Raw genomic sequence first — 13,079 nt, forward strand, 5'->3', positions numbered from 1 at the left:
CCCACCCTTTTTGGATTCGCTCGAGGGAGTACTTGAGAGTGCTCCCCCGGGTGATTCCCTCGTTCTACTGGGAGACTTCAATGCTCATGTTGGCAGCGACAGTGAAACCTGGAGAGGCGTGATTGGTAAGAATGGCCGCCCGGATCTGAACCCGAGTGGTGTTTTGTTATTGGACTTTTGTGCCCGTCACAGATTGTCCTTAATGAACACCATGTTCAAGCATAAGGGTGTCCATATGTGCACTTGGCACCAGGACACCCTAAGCCGCAGTTCCATGATCGACTTTGTAGTTGTGTCATCGGATTTGCGGCCTCATGTTTTGGACACTCGGGTGAAGAGAGGGGCGGAGCTTTCAACCGATCACCACCTGGTGGTGAGTTGGCTGTGATGGTGGGGGAGGATGCCAGACAGACCTGGCAGGCCCAAACGCATTGTGAGGGTTTGATGGGAACGTCTGGCAGAGGCTCCTGTCAGAGAGAGTTTCAATTCCCACCTCCGGAAGAACTTTGAACATGTCACGAGGGAGGTGCTGAACATTGAGTCCGAGTGGACCATGTTCCGCGCCTCTATTGTCGAGGCAGCTGATTGGAGCTGTGGCCGCAAGGTAGTTGGTGCCTGTCGTGGCGGTAATCCTAGAACCCGTTGGTGGACACCGGCGGTGAGGGATGCCGTCAAGCTGAAGAAGGAGTCTTATCGGGTTCTTTTGGCTCATAGGACTCCTGAGGCAGCGGACAGGTACCGACAGGCCAAGCGGTGTGCGGCTTCAGCGGTTGCAGAGGCAAAAACTCGGACATGGGAGGAGTTCGGGGAAGCCATGGAAAACGACTTCCGGACGGCTTCGAAGCGATTCTGGACCACCATCCGCCGCCTCAGGAAGGGGAAGCAGTGCACTATCAACACCGTGTATGGTGAGGATGGTGTTCTGCTGACCTCGACTGCGGATGTTGTGGATCGGTGGAGAGAATACTTCGAAGACCTCCTCAATCCCACCAACACGTCTTCCTATGAGGAAGTAGTGCCTGGGGAATCTGTGGTGGACTCTTCTATTTCTGGGGCTGAGGTTGCTGAGGTAGTTAAAAAGCTCCTCGGTGGCAAGGCCCCTGGGGTGGATGAGATCCGCACGGAGTTCCTTAAGGCTCTGGATGCTGTGGGGCTGTCTTGGTTGACAAGACTCTGCAGCATCGCGTGGACATCGGGGGCGGTACCTCTGGATTGGCAGACCGGGGTGGTGGTTCCTCTCTTTAAGAAAGGGAACCGGAGGGTGATCTAACTATCGTGGGATCACACTCCTCAGCCTTCCCGGTAAGGTCTAATCAGGTGTACTGGAGAGGAGGCTACGCCGGATAGTCGAACCTCGGATTCAGGAGGAACAGTGTGGTTTTCGTCCTGGTCGTGGAACTGTGGACCAGCTCTATACTCTCGGCAGGGTCCTTGAGGGTGCATGGGAGTTTGCCCAACCAGTCTACATGTGCTTTGTGGACATGGAGAAGGCATTCGACCGTGTCCCTCGGGAAGTCCTGTGGGGAGTGCTCAGAGAGTATGGGGTATCAGACTGTCTGATTTTGGCGGTCCGCTCCCTGTATGATCAGTGTCAGAGCTTGGTCCGCATTGCCGGCAGTAAGTCGGACACATTTCCAGTGAGGGTTGGACTCCGCCAAGGCTGCCCTTTGTCACCAATTCTGTTCATAACTTTTATGGACAGAATTTCTAGGCGCAGTCAAGGCGTTGAGGGGATCCGGTTTGGTGGCTGCAGGATTAGGTCTCTGCTTTTTGCAGATGATGTGGTCCTGATGGCTTCATCTGGCCAGGATCTTCAGCTCTCGCTGGATCGGTTCGCAGCCGAGTGTGAAGCGACTGGGATGAGAATCAGCACCTCCAAGTCCGAGTCCATGGTTCTCGCCCGGAAAAGGGTGGAGTGCTATCTCCGGGTTGGGGAGGAGACCCTGCCCCAAGTGGAGGAGTTCAAGTACCTCGGAGTCTTGTTCACGAGTGAGGGAAGAGTGGATCGTGAGATCGACAGGCGGATCGGTGCGGCATCTTCAGTAATGCGGACGCTGTATCGATCCGTTGTGGTGAAGAAGGAGCTGAGCCGGAAGGCAAAGCTCTCAATTTACCGGTCGATCTACGTTCCCATCCTCACCTACGGTCATGAGCTTTGGGTTATGACCGAAAGGACAAGATCACGGGTACCAGCGGCCGAAATGAGTTTCCTCCGACGGGTGGCAGGGCTCTCCCTTAGAGATAGGGTGAGAAGCTCTGTCATCCGGGGGAGCTCAAAGTAAAGCCGCTGCTCCTCCACATCGAGAGGAGCCAGATGAGGTGGTTCGGGCATCTGGTTAGGATGCCACCCGATCGCCTCCCTCGGGAGGTGTTTAGGGCACGTCCGACCGGTAGGAGGCCACGGGGAAGACCCAGGACACGTTGGGAAGACTATGTCTCCCGGCTGGCCTGGGAACGCCTCGGGATCCCCCGGGAGGAGCTGGACGAAGTGGCTGGGGAGAGGGAAGTCTGGGCTTCCCTGCTTAGGCTGCTGCCCCCGCGACCCGACCTCGGATAAGCGGAAGAAGATGGATGGATGGATGGATATATATATATATATATATAAATATATATATATATATATGAAATACTTGACTTGGTGAATACTAGCTGTAAATATACTCCTCCCCTCTTAACCACGCCCCCAACCACGCCCCACCTCCCGAAATCGGAGGTCTCAAGGTTGGCAAGTATGTGAAATGAGTTAAATTAATAAATAGTTAATTCCATGACATGAAGTAGTGATGTGCGGATCGATTCTGAAACATCGACACTGCCAATACCATATCTTTACGCTTAAATATAAATTCTTACATGTGAAACAAAATATCAATACTTCGACACTTTAATTATTTGAGTTCATGTACATCATTAACAGTGTAATTTGCCCAAATTATTAAGATCTTGTCTAAATGCATTGCGATTCGTGGGAAATACTTTTTCTTCCGCCTATGTAAGTACAACATGCGCAAGCACAACGACACACTGTGCTGTGCTCAGTCATTCAGTCTGTCATTTGTTTATTTATTTTAGTTTATTATTATTGTATCCTTTTATTGTAGGCTACTTGTTGACAGTAATTATAAAGCTGCATAAAAATAGGATAATGCATTCAGTGCAGAATAACGCCATCATTTGTTTCGCCCTATGATTTTATATCATTTGAAGAGCAGCAATACTTGAAACACACTATCTTTTAAATTTTACCAGACACATTAGGTATATTTGCACAAAGAATTGGTATCAGATGCGTATCGCCAATACCAGCCTGAACTTTACTAGTTATCAGATCGAAAAGAAAATCAGTGGTGTCGCACATCATTAACATGAACATTGTTCACAACTAGGGATGTAACAATATGAAAATGTTATTGTGGGGAGGCGTGGCCGGCAGACCAACAGCGAGGCGGGGTACGCCGGGGCCGACTCCGAGATGGTGGCGAGGAGGCGTGGCCGGCGGACCAGCGGCGAGGCGGGGCGCGCCGGGATCGGCTCCGGAATAAACGTCAGGTGTGTGGATCGCCCAGCCGGCCACAATCTAGTAATCTCCTCTCACTGAATAAAAGGGCAGCAGCAGAGGAGGACGAGAAGCAGAGGAGAAACCCACACGTGCAGAGCGAGAGCGACGGAGAAGGAGAGCAAAAGACAGACGACGACGTGGTGCTGAAAAGCAGACGGCGGAGCGAGCAGAGCGAGGTGGAGCTGAAAAGCGACCCGACCGACAGAACCTTATTGAAAGAATAAAGCAAAGTCACAATCTGCTCGCCGTCATGTCAATCTTTGGTGGTCAGTGGAACCCGGACAGAAAGAGTCTGTCACAGTAATATTACAGTTATTGTCACCAAAATTATCACGGTTGTCATTATTATTACGGTATTGTTGAATGAGCTAAAAAGTACTCCTACTACGGCATATATTTATTAATAAATTGCAAAGAAATATGTTATGTAATAATATATCTCTGGCTACTTAACAGCGATATTATTTTTATTTGAGTGTTTTAATATGTTTATTTTCTTCCGTTTTAATTTGTAAAAAAAAAAAGGTTTTTTTTTATTAAGAAAAAGAAAAGGTGTTGGGCGTGTCACGTCCAGTCTATGTGATGTCACTCAAATTGGCCTCCTGTTGTCATATTCCTTCGACTATCAGTTGATCTCTCTGTTCTAAAAGAGCCCAGCCTGTGGGTTTAATGTGCACAACTGAATACCTTAGTTGCTCAGGCAGTAATGTGTTTATACAAGTTTAGTGAATAGTATTTATATAGCGCTTTTCTCTAGAGACTCAAAGCACTTCACATAGTGAAACACATTACCTACGTATTTAAGCTTCATTTAAACCAGTGTGGGTGGCACTGGGAGAAGGTCGGTAAAGTGTCTTACCCAAGGACACAGCGGCAGTGACTGCGGCCGCTCTGCCAACCGGGCCACGCCGCCCCACGGAAAGAGATTAATGTCTCTTGTATTAATTTTAGCATTTAAGCAAGCTCGTGCTTTCTCCAGTAAATGAGCAGTACCACCGGTCCTTGAGTTTATCAAAGTGTTATCAATCACGGTTTTACGATAATTTTAATTTAAAATGGTAATACTAACCGTGGGGAGTTTTACATCGGTTTATCAATATACCATTTATCTCTACATCTCTATTTATGACTCACGAGTGACATCATCAAAGTCCGAGTCTTTGACGGCAAGTCGAAAGTCAAGTTCCTTCTTGACTGCACTTAAATGTAGAATATACTTATATTATTCATATATATATATATATATATGTATATATATATATATATATATATATAATATATTATATTATTTATTAATATTATTGTCTATTGTGAGCGAACTGTGGTGCTGAATTTCCCCCAGGGATCAATAAAGTACTTTCTATTCTATTCTAAGTTATACGCCTTTGTTTGACCGACTCCGAGTCTCAGACTCAAGTCCCCATTTCTGAATGAATATCATCTGCTTCTTCTTCTCAGCACTGTCTTTGACAACCACTTTGTACGTTCCCATGGTTGGAAAACAAACTTATGTCGATTTCAAACTATAAGCTATTGTTAACGTCACAAGCGGTGGGGAGGCTCGTAATTTTAATTTGTGCCCACAACTTAAAGCATAACAATAAGCGTTGAGACATCACATTTTTCTAAATACTCCCAAGTTGAGGTACTGTAGGAATATATGATGACCTTGTTTGCTGTTGCATGGCGTAGTGGGTAGAGCAACCGTGCCAGAAACCTGAGGGTTGCAGGTTCGCTCCCCGCCTCTTACCATCCAAAAAAAATCGCTGCCGTTGTGTCCTTGGGCGGGACACTTCACCCTTTGCCCCCGGTGCCACTCACACCGGTGAATTGAATGATGAATGATAGGTGGTGGTCGGAGGGGCCGTTGGCGCAAATTGCAGCTACGCTTTCGTCAGTCTACCCCAGGGCAGCTGTGGCTATGAAAGTAGCTTACCACCACCAGGTGTGAATGATTGATGGGTTCTACATGTAAAGCGACTTTGGGTACTTAGAAAAGCGCTATATAAATCCCAGTTATTTTTTTATTTTTTTTGTTTGAAAGTAAAGATTGATGATTAGGGTAGATCAGGGCTGTTCAACTACATAAAGAAGAGGGCCGCAGTTTCTAAAGCCCAAAGGCTCAGGGGCTGGACATCGAAATGTGGATGTTTCGTTGGAAAACAGCCTCAAATATTTCTTTGAGACTGCATTTACTTAATTGCAAAATAAACACATCGGTTTCATTACCCTGCCCCCGCTACTCCTTTCCAGTGTGTGCAGTTAGTTAACGGCATGAAGAAACAGAAGCTCCAGTTTTTGTTGACGGTTGATGTTCCTTCTTTTCAATTATTTTCCTTCCTTAGTTTATTTCTCTACACTTTTTTCTTCATTTTGGTTTGCAAGACTGAAAATATAAACATAAAATAAACATACCAAAAGTATTTTACATAAACAATGTCCATTGTGTATTTTACATAAATTAAATAGAAGGTTAGCGTTACATATATTAAACGAGGTTTGATCAGCAGAGTTACTCTCAGACAAAAAACAACATGACCACAAATACAAAAGACATCATGATGTCAGCAATTTCAATACAAAACAAACTAAATATATTTATGCACAATATCTACTTAAAAAAGTTTGACCAAGTTTTGTGATGAAGCTTACACGCTGGGATTTCTACCTTTTTTGCTTCTTGTCTGGATCAATGTGTCCGTCACTTAAAAGGTCTGCCAATGACTCGAGCACTTGTTCAGGGCAGAACAATCAATCTTTGTTGTGCAGACGTTGTTAAAAGTTAGATTTTTGCAATTTATATTTTAGATTTAAATTGCAGTTTTGGATTTTTTTCAGTGTTGAAAGTCTATCTGTGTTGGCCCTGCGATAAGCTGGCGACTTGTCCAGGGTGTACCCCGCCTTCCGCCTGAATGCAACTGGGATAGGCTCCAGCTCCCCCCAAGAGGGACAAGTGGTAGAAAATGGATGGATGAGTAGTCTTCTTCTACTCACCCACTGCTGATTCATTGTGACACATGTGCCTCGCTGTTGACTCCTGCGGGGTGGCGGGGTGGGAGAATGGCCGTGCGCGACCCGAGGGTCCCTGGTTCAATCCTCACCTAGTACCAAACTCGTCATGTCCGTTGTGTCCTGAGCAAGACACTTCACCCTTGCTCCTGATGGGTGCTGGTTAGCGCCTTGCATGGCAGCTCCCTCCATCAGTGTGTGAATGTGTGTGTGAATAGGTAAATGTGGAAGTAGTGTCAAAGCGCTTTGAGTACCTTGAAGGTAGAAAAGCGCTATACAAGTACAACCCATTTATTTATATATGATCAAACCTAGTTTTAATAGTTTCATCAAGTCTACTTAGGCGATGTTCGGCGGGCCAAATGAAAAGCTTTGGCGGGCCGGACATGCCTTGCAGCCCACCAGTTGAATAGGCCTGGTGTAGATAATGTAGATATAAAGTACATACATTTACTAGTAGATGAGAGTAAATGAAGATGTTTTTACAGTGAGTTTTAGAAGTGTCATACCCCCAAAAATGGAGCTATTATTTTTGGTTTTATTTAAAGGTGCTTAAAATGTATTTGAGTGGAATTTAATTTTCTACACTGTGTATGAGTCACTCTATTGTAGACTGACCATACGTCCTCTTTTCCCCGGACATGTCCTCTTTTGCGGGGCTGTCCGGGCGGGGTTTCTTAAATGCCTCAAATGTCCGGCATTTTGAGTTAGGGTTGCGTGTATTTTCAATGTACGTCCAGGGTTAAGAAGGGGTTAAAGTCAAAACAAATTGTGAAGGTGTGCGCGCAGCAGCATTCGTGAGGGAGTGGATTGATTGACATACTGACAACCCTCCCGATTTTCCCAGGAGACTCCCGAATTTCTGTGCCCCTCCCGAAAATCTCCCGGGGCAACCATTCTCCCGAATTTCTCCCGATTTCCACCCAGACAACATTATTGGGGGCGTGCCTTAAAGGCACTGCTTTTGCGTGCCAGCCCAGTCCCATAATATCTACGGCTCACTACACACGCAAGTGAATGCAATGCATAGTTGGTCAACAGCCAAGTCACACTGAGGGTGGCCGTATAAACAAATATAACACTGTTACAAATATGCGCCACACTGTGAACCCACACCAAACAAGAATGACAAACAAATTTCGGGAGAACATCCGCACTGTAACACAACATAAACACAACAGAACAAATACCCAGAACCCCTTGCAACACTAACTCTTCCGGGACACTACAATATACAACCCCCCCCCCACCCCCACCCCACCCCCCGCCCCCCCTGCTACACCCTACCCACCCCACAGCTAATGTTTTAAAGGCCCACGGCACATTCTAAAAATACTATTAAAACAAACAAAAACATAACAAAAGTTAAATAAAAAAAGCTTAAAGGTGAAATGTAATTTAGAAAAAGTTGCAATGTTGACTAATAAAACAAAGCTGTTTTTTTTTTTTCAAACGGTCATTGCTCAAAACATAATATTGAATCAAAATCAATGTCATTATGAATTATTGACCTATCCAAGGTTCCGATTACTTCACATCAAATATTCCACTTAGAAAAATATTTTTGGTGAAAGATTTTGCATACTTTGTGTGTTTGCCATAAAAAAACATTTTGAAATGAGGAATAGATCTGAAGTTGATGTAGACTCCAGATATTTAAGCGTTAAATATACATAGTATGTATGCCCTGGCACACCATTATCATCATTTCATGACCCAAGCAAAACACTTTTTACACTTTTATACTGAAATAAATACACCTACAACTTATTACATAAAACATAGAAAAAACTATCAGCAGCGGTAAAGTTCAGATCCATGAAGAAAAGAAGAAAGTGAATTAATGTTTATAACTTCATAAATTTACATATGCATACAAATTTGTCTTCTTTTTTATTATTATTTATTTTAATCAATTAAGTAATGTTTATGACAACCCTTTTCCAAAACACAATATAGAATGTGAGATATAACAGGATAATGCATACATTTATCATTTTTTTTCAAAACGCTTACAAAAAAGTGGGACCCCAAAAATTTACAGTGGGACCCCATTTTTATGACTTGATGGGGTCCATGGGACCCCATTTTGAAACTTCCTAACGCCAACACTGCTGTCAACAGAGGAGAAAAAATGCTTTATTTAAATAAATATATTATTTATCAAGCAAATTTTGTGAAACATTTAGACAGTGAAATGTATGTAAAAAGTAAAGATAATTATTAAATATTTATCTAAAGGAATTTACATGTCGTCTGTGAGTAATTTGTTAAGTGTATATGTCCTGAAGTGTAGCATATAATAAGACGCTTCTTTTAAGTACAGCACTTAATGTATTATTTGCCCGATGCCAGCATAGTAGAGTCTATGCACTTATGTGAAATGGTGGTGTATACGCACATGTTTATAAGTTCCAAGTGTAAAGCAGTAAGTAAAGCAACAAGGGTCTGATTTACTAAAGGTTTGCGCGTACTAAAACACGTGCAAATCTTCATTAATATGCAAAATACACTACATTGCCAAAAGTATTTGGCCACCCATCCGAATGATCAGAATCAGGTGTTCTAATCACTTGGCCCGGCCACAGGTGTATAAAACATTTTACAAACATTTGTGAAAGAATAAGGCCGCTCTCAGGAGCAACTGATTTCCAGCGTCTTCCAACAGGACTGTGCACTAGTGCACAAAGCAAAGTCCATAAAGACATGGATGACAGAGTCTGGTGTGGATGAACTTGACTGGCCTGCACAGAGTCCTGACCTGAACCCGATAGAACACATTTGGGATGAATTAGAACGAAGACTGAAAGACAGGCCTTCTCGACCAACATCAGTGTGCAATCTCACCAATGCGCTTTTGGAAGAATGGTCAAAAATTCCTATAAACACACTCCACAACCTTGTGGACAGCTTTCCCAGAAGAATTGAAGCTGTAATAGCTGCAAAAGGTGGACCGACATCATATTGAACCCTATGGGTTAAGAATGGGATGGCACTTCAAGTTCATATGTGAAATCAAGGCAGGTGGCCAAATACTTTTGGCAATATAGTGTATATGCTGTTCACCACACCGCCCACAATACTGGGAAGAGAAAATGCAAATATAATTATTTAGCACGCGCAATGTGATTCATCAGGACTCATCGCTGTTTTGCCAGCACTATTTTGTGAGCACTATTTAGTGTTTTATTTAACACGTGTCAGGAGAACGTGTAAAAGGACGGTTCCACACACAGCTGCAGGATCAGTGCTTGCGCTGCGCAGACAGAGGATGGACAGACGAGTGTGTCAACATTTTGGACGGTCATAAATAAAAAAAAATTAGACATATCGTCAAGTCAGCAATTTTCTTTTACAATTGTATCGCTGCAGGTTGACTTCAGGGGCTGATTAAAACACATTTAATTGATGGATTTTGGTGTCAGCTAGTGTTTTTTTGTAATGTCTTTCGTTTTTTTTTTGTTTTTTTTATGTAGAAAATATATTACTACACGTAAAAAAAATATTCCCTACATGAAAAGACGGCTTTCATTGCGCATCTTTTTTTCCATGTGAGCCATTCCAGACGCACGAATGCACTGGTGATGCGATCCACAGCCTCGCGCACAGAATTAGGCGTCAGTGTGCATATGTTTCTGTTTAGATTGTGATTCAGAAAAGGTGTTACAGATTACAGATGTGTGTTGCTGGTTCGACACATCGCACACAGCATGAATGTGCCGAAAATGATTGTGGTAAAAGCCCTGTATGCACGCAAAATCCTGATTTAAACCAATTTTCAAATGCATACGCAGTGTTTGTGGATTCACACGGAACACACCCATTCATAGTACACGCAATTTTAGTTTTTGCACACGCTGTCTAGTGCAGTGTTTTTCAACCTTTTTTGAGCCAAGGCACATTTTTTGCGTTGAGAAAATGCAGAGGCACACCACCAGCAGAAATCATTAAAAAAGGAAACTCAGTTGACAGTAAAAAGTGGTTGTCGCAATTGTTGGATATGACTTTAAACCATAACCAACTATGTATCAATATAGCTCTTGTCTCAAAGTAGGTGTACTGTCACCACCTGTAACATCACACCCTGACTTATTTAGACTTTTTTGCTGTTTTCATGTGTGTAGTGTTTTAGTTCTTGTCTTGCGCTCCTATTTTGGTGGCTTTTTCTCTTTTTTTGATATTTTCCTGTAGCAGTTTCATGTCTTCCTTTGAGCGATATTTCCCGCATCTACTTTGTTTTAGCAATCAAGAATATTTCAGTTGTTTTTATCTTTCTTTGTGGGGACATTGTTGATTGTTATGTCATGGTCGGATGCACTTTGTGGACTCCGCAGTAAGTCTTTGCTGTTATCCAGCATTCTGTTTTTTTTTTACTTTGTAGCCAGTTCAGTTTTAGTTTTGTTCTGCATAGCCTTCCCTAAGCTTCAATGCCTTTTCTTAGCGGCACTCACCTTTTGTTTATTTTTGGTTTAAGCATTGGACACATTTTTTACCTGCACACTGCCTTCCGCTGTTTCCGACATCTACAAAGCAATTAACTACCGGCTGCCACCTACTGATATGGAAGAGTATTACAAGGTTACTCTTCCAAGACAGCTCAAGACAGCACAGACACTCAACAACAACACATCATTTGCAGACTATAATTACAAGTTTGCAAAAAATATTTTTAACCCAAATAGGTGAAACTAGATAATCTCCCACGGCACACCAGACTGTATCTCACGGCACACTAGTGTGCCACGGCACAGTGGTTGAAAAACACTGGTCTAGTGTGTGGTATTTGGATCTTAGTAAATCTGGACCCAAGAGTGTTATTTACACGATACTGTATTTTGTGAAACGTTATGAAAACACTTGAAAATTTAAAATCAATTTGTACTGTAACAAATTATCTCAGAGCAATGTAATTATTTCCATATATGAATTTTACATTTCAATATACAAGCAATTTGGACGAAGAACTGAGAGCTCTGTATTTTATTGCTACTTTCATCCTACCTGTATCTACAAATTGTTTATTTTGCTAATGTGGTACCATGTTCTGGGACTTGTAACAAAAGGAATATAATTGTTATTGATAATATATGCAGGTCTTGAAAGTTTTTCAACTGAATATTTGTGTGATTTAAATGATCTTTTTATCAGCCTTTGAATTTTTTTAAAATATTAATTATTGTGCATTGTAGCAACGATCTTAAACAATTTCATTTAAAAAAGCATCAATACATGCGATTATGGGCCATGCATTTACTTAGTATCAGATCAATATAGCCCACGCCTAGTTCATTGTTTGAAAGAGAATGCTACTTTTTGTAACTTTAGACACTAAAAGTGTAAAGCTATAAGTTGGGGAGAGACAATTTCTCTTGGCCACCACAGACGCTCATCTCTCTTATCAGTACAATTGCTGCAGGAAAGTGAAACTACGGAAAAAAAAGAGTCAGGCTGACCAGCTGACAACTTTCATCTGTGATTACACAGCGTCTCTCTTTGGGCTACTGGAATACTAATCAGGCATGTCCAGCCCATTATTTTAATGACAATCACACTCTGACTTCTGTACTTCCTCCTCGCTATCCTAACACACTTCAGGCAAATAGTTATAACTTTTGCCTATCCAATTTGGTCTTTGTATTTTAATATTAAATATATGTTTACAAATGCATTCGTTTTTAACAGTTGTATTTGTTTGCCCAAAATGTTTGACCACTGATTTATTTTGGGCCTGCTTGCACAGCACTCCATGTATTTACTGCTATTTTGCCAGGTGCCAGCATAATACCTGTTAGCATTTTAGGACATTTGTCAAAATACAAATATATACATGACATGATGCATGAACAGCAGAATTGCCTTGCTCCACACAAGAAATGGTAATGAGTGTGAATGGTTGTCTGTCTATCTGTGTTGGCAATTGTCTATGGTGTACCCCGCCTTCCGCCCTTGAACAGCTGATATAGGCTCAAGCTCCACCCGTACAGACAGCGTCTTTAATATGCTTCCTGGGGGGGCTATCGGCTCAATCACCAGCTCTACTTCTTCGTCCAGCACCGCAATCTACCGGGGACCCTCCGGAGAAGTACAGCGCAGCGTGGATGGACAAGTGGTACTAGAAGGTGCTGATGGAGCTAGAGATGGAGGCTCCCCTTCTTGGGACGACACCGCCAGCAACCAAGCCCGCGCCACCAACCAAGCCCACTCCAGCTTCACCGTCAGCTCAAGCCAAGCTTGCCTCAGCTTCGCCGCCAACCTCATCAGTCGCTTCGCAGATGCTGCCAGCTTCTCCTCCAGTGGGTCCTTCACGGACAACGCCAGGCTCACTCCTAGTGGCTCTTCCGATGCTGACGCCTACCTCCCGTCCAGCCTCGCCTCCAGTGGGTCCTCCGACGACGCTGCCAGCCTTGCCTCCAGTGGGTCCTCCGTCGACGCTGCCAGCCTCGCCACTAGTGGATCTCCCAACGGCGCCACCAGCCTCACCTCCATCTTTGCAGTCAGCTCCAGCTTTGCC

The sequence above is a fragment of the Nerophis lumbriciformis genome, linkage group LG06 (genome assembly GCF_033978685.3).
Source record: "Nerophis lumbriciformis linkage group LG06, RoL_Nlum_v2.1, whole genome shotgun sequence".
NCBI lineage: Eukaryota > Metazoa > Chordata > Actinopteri > Syngnathiformes > Syngnathidae > Nerophis > Nerophis lumbriciformis.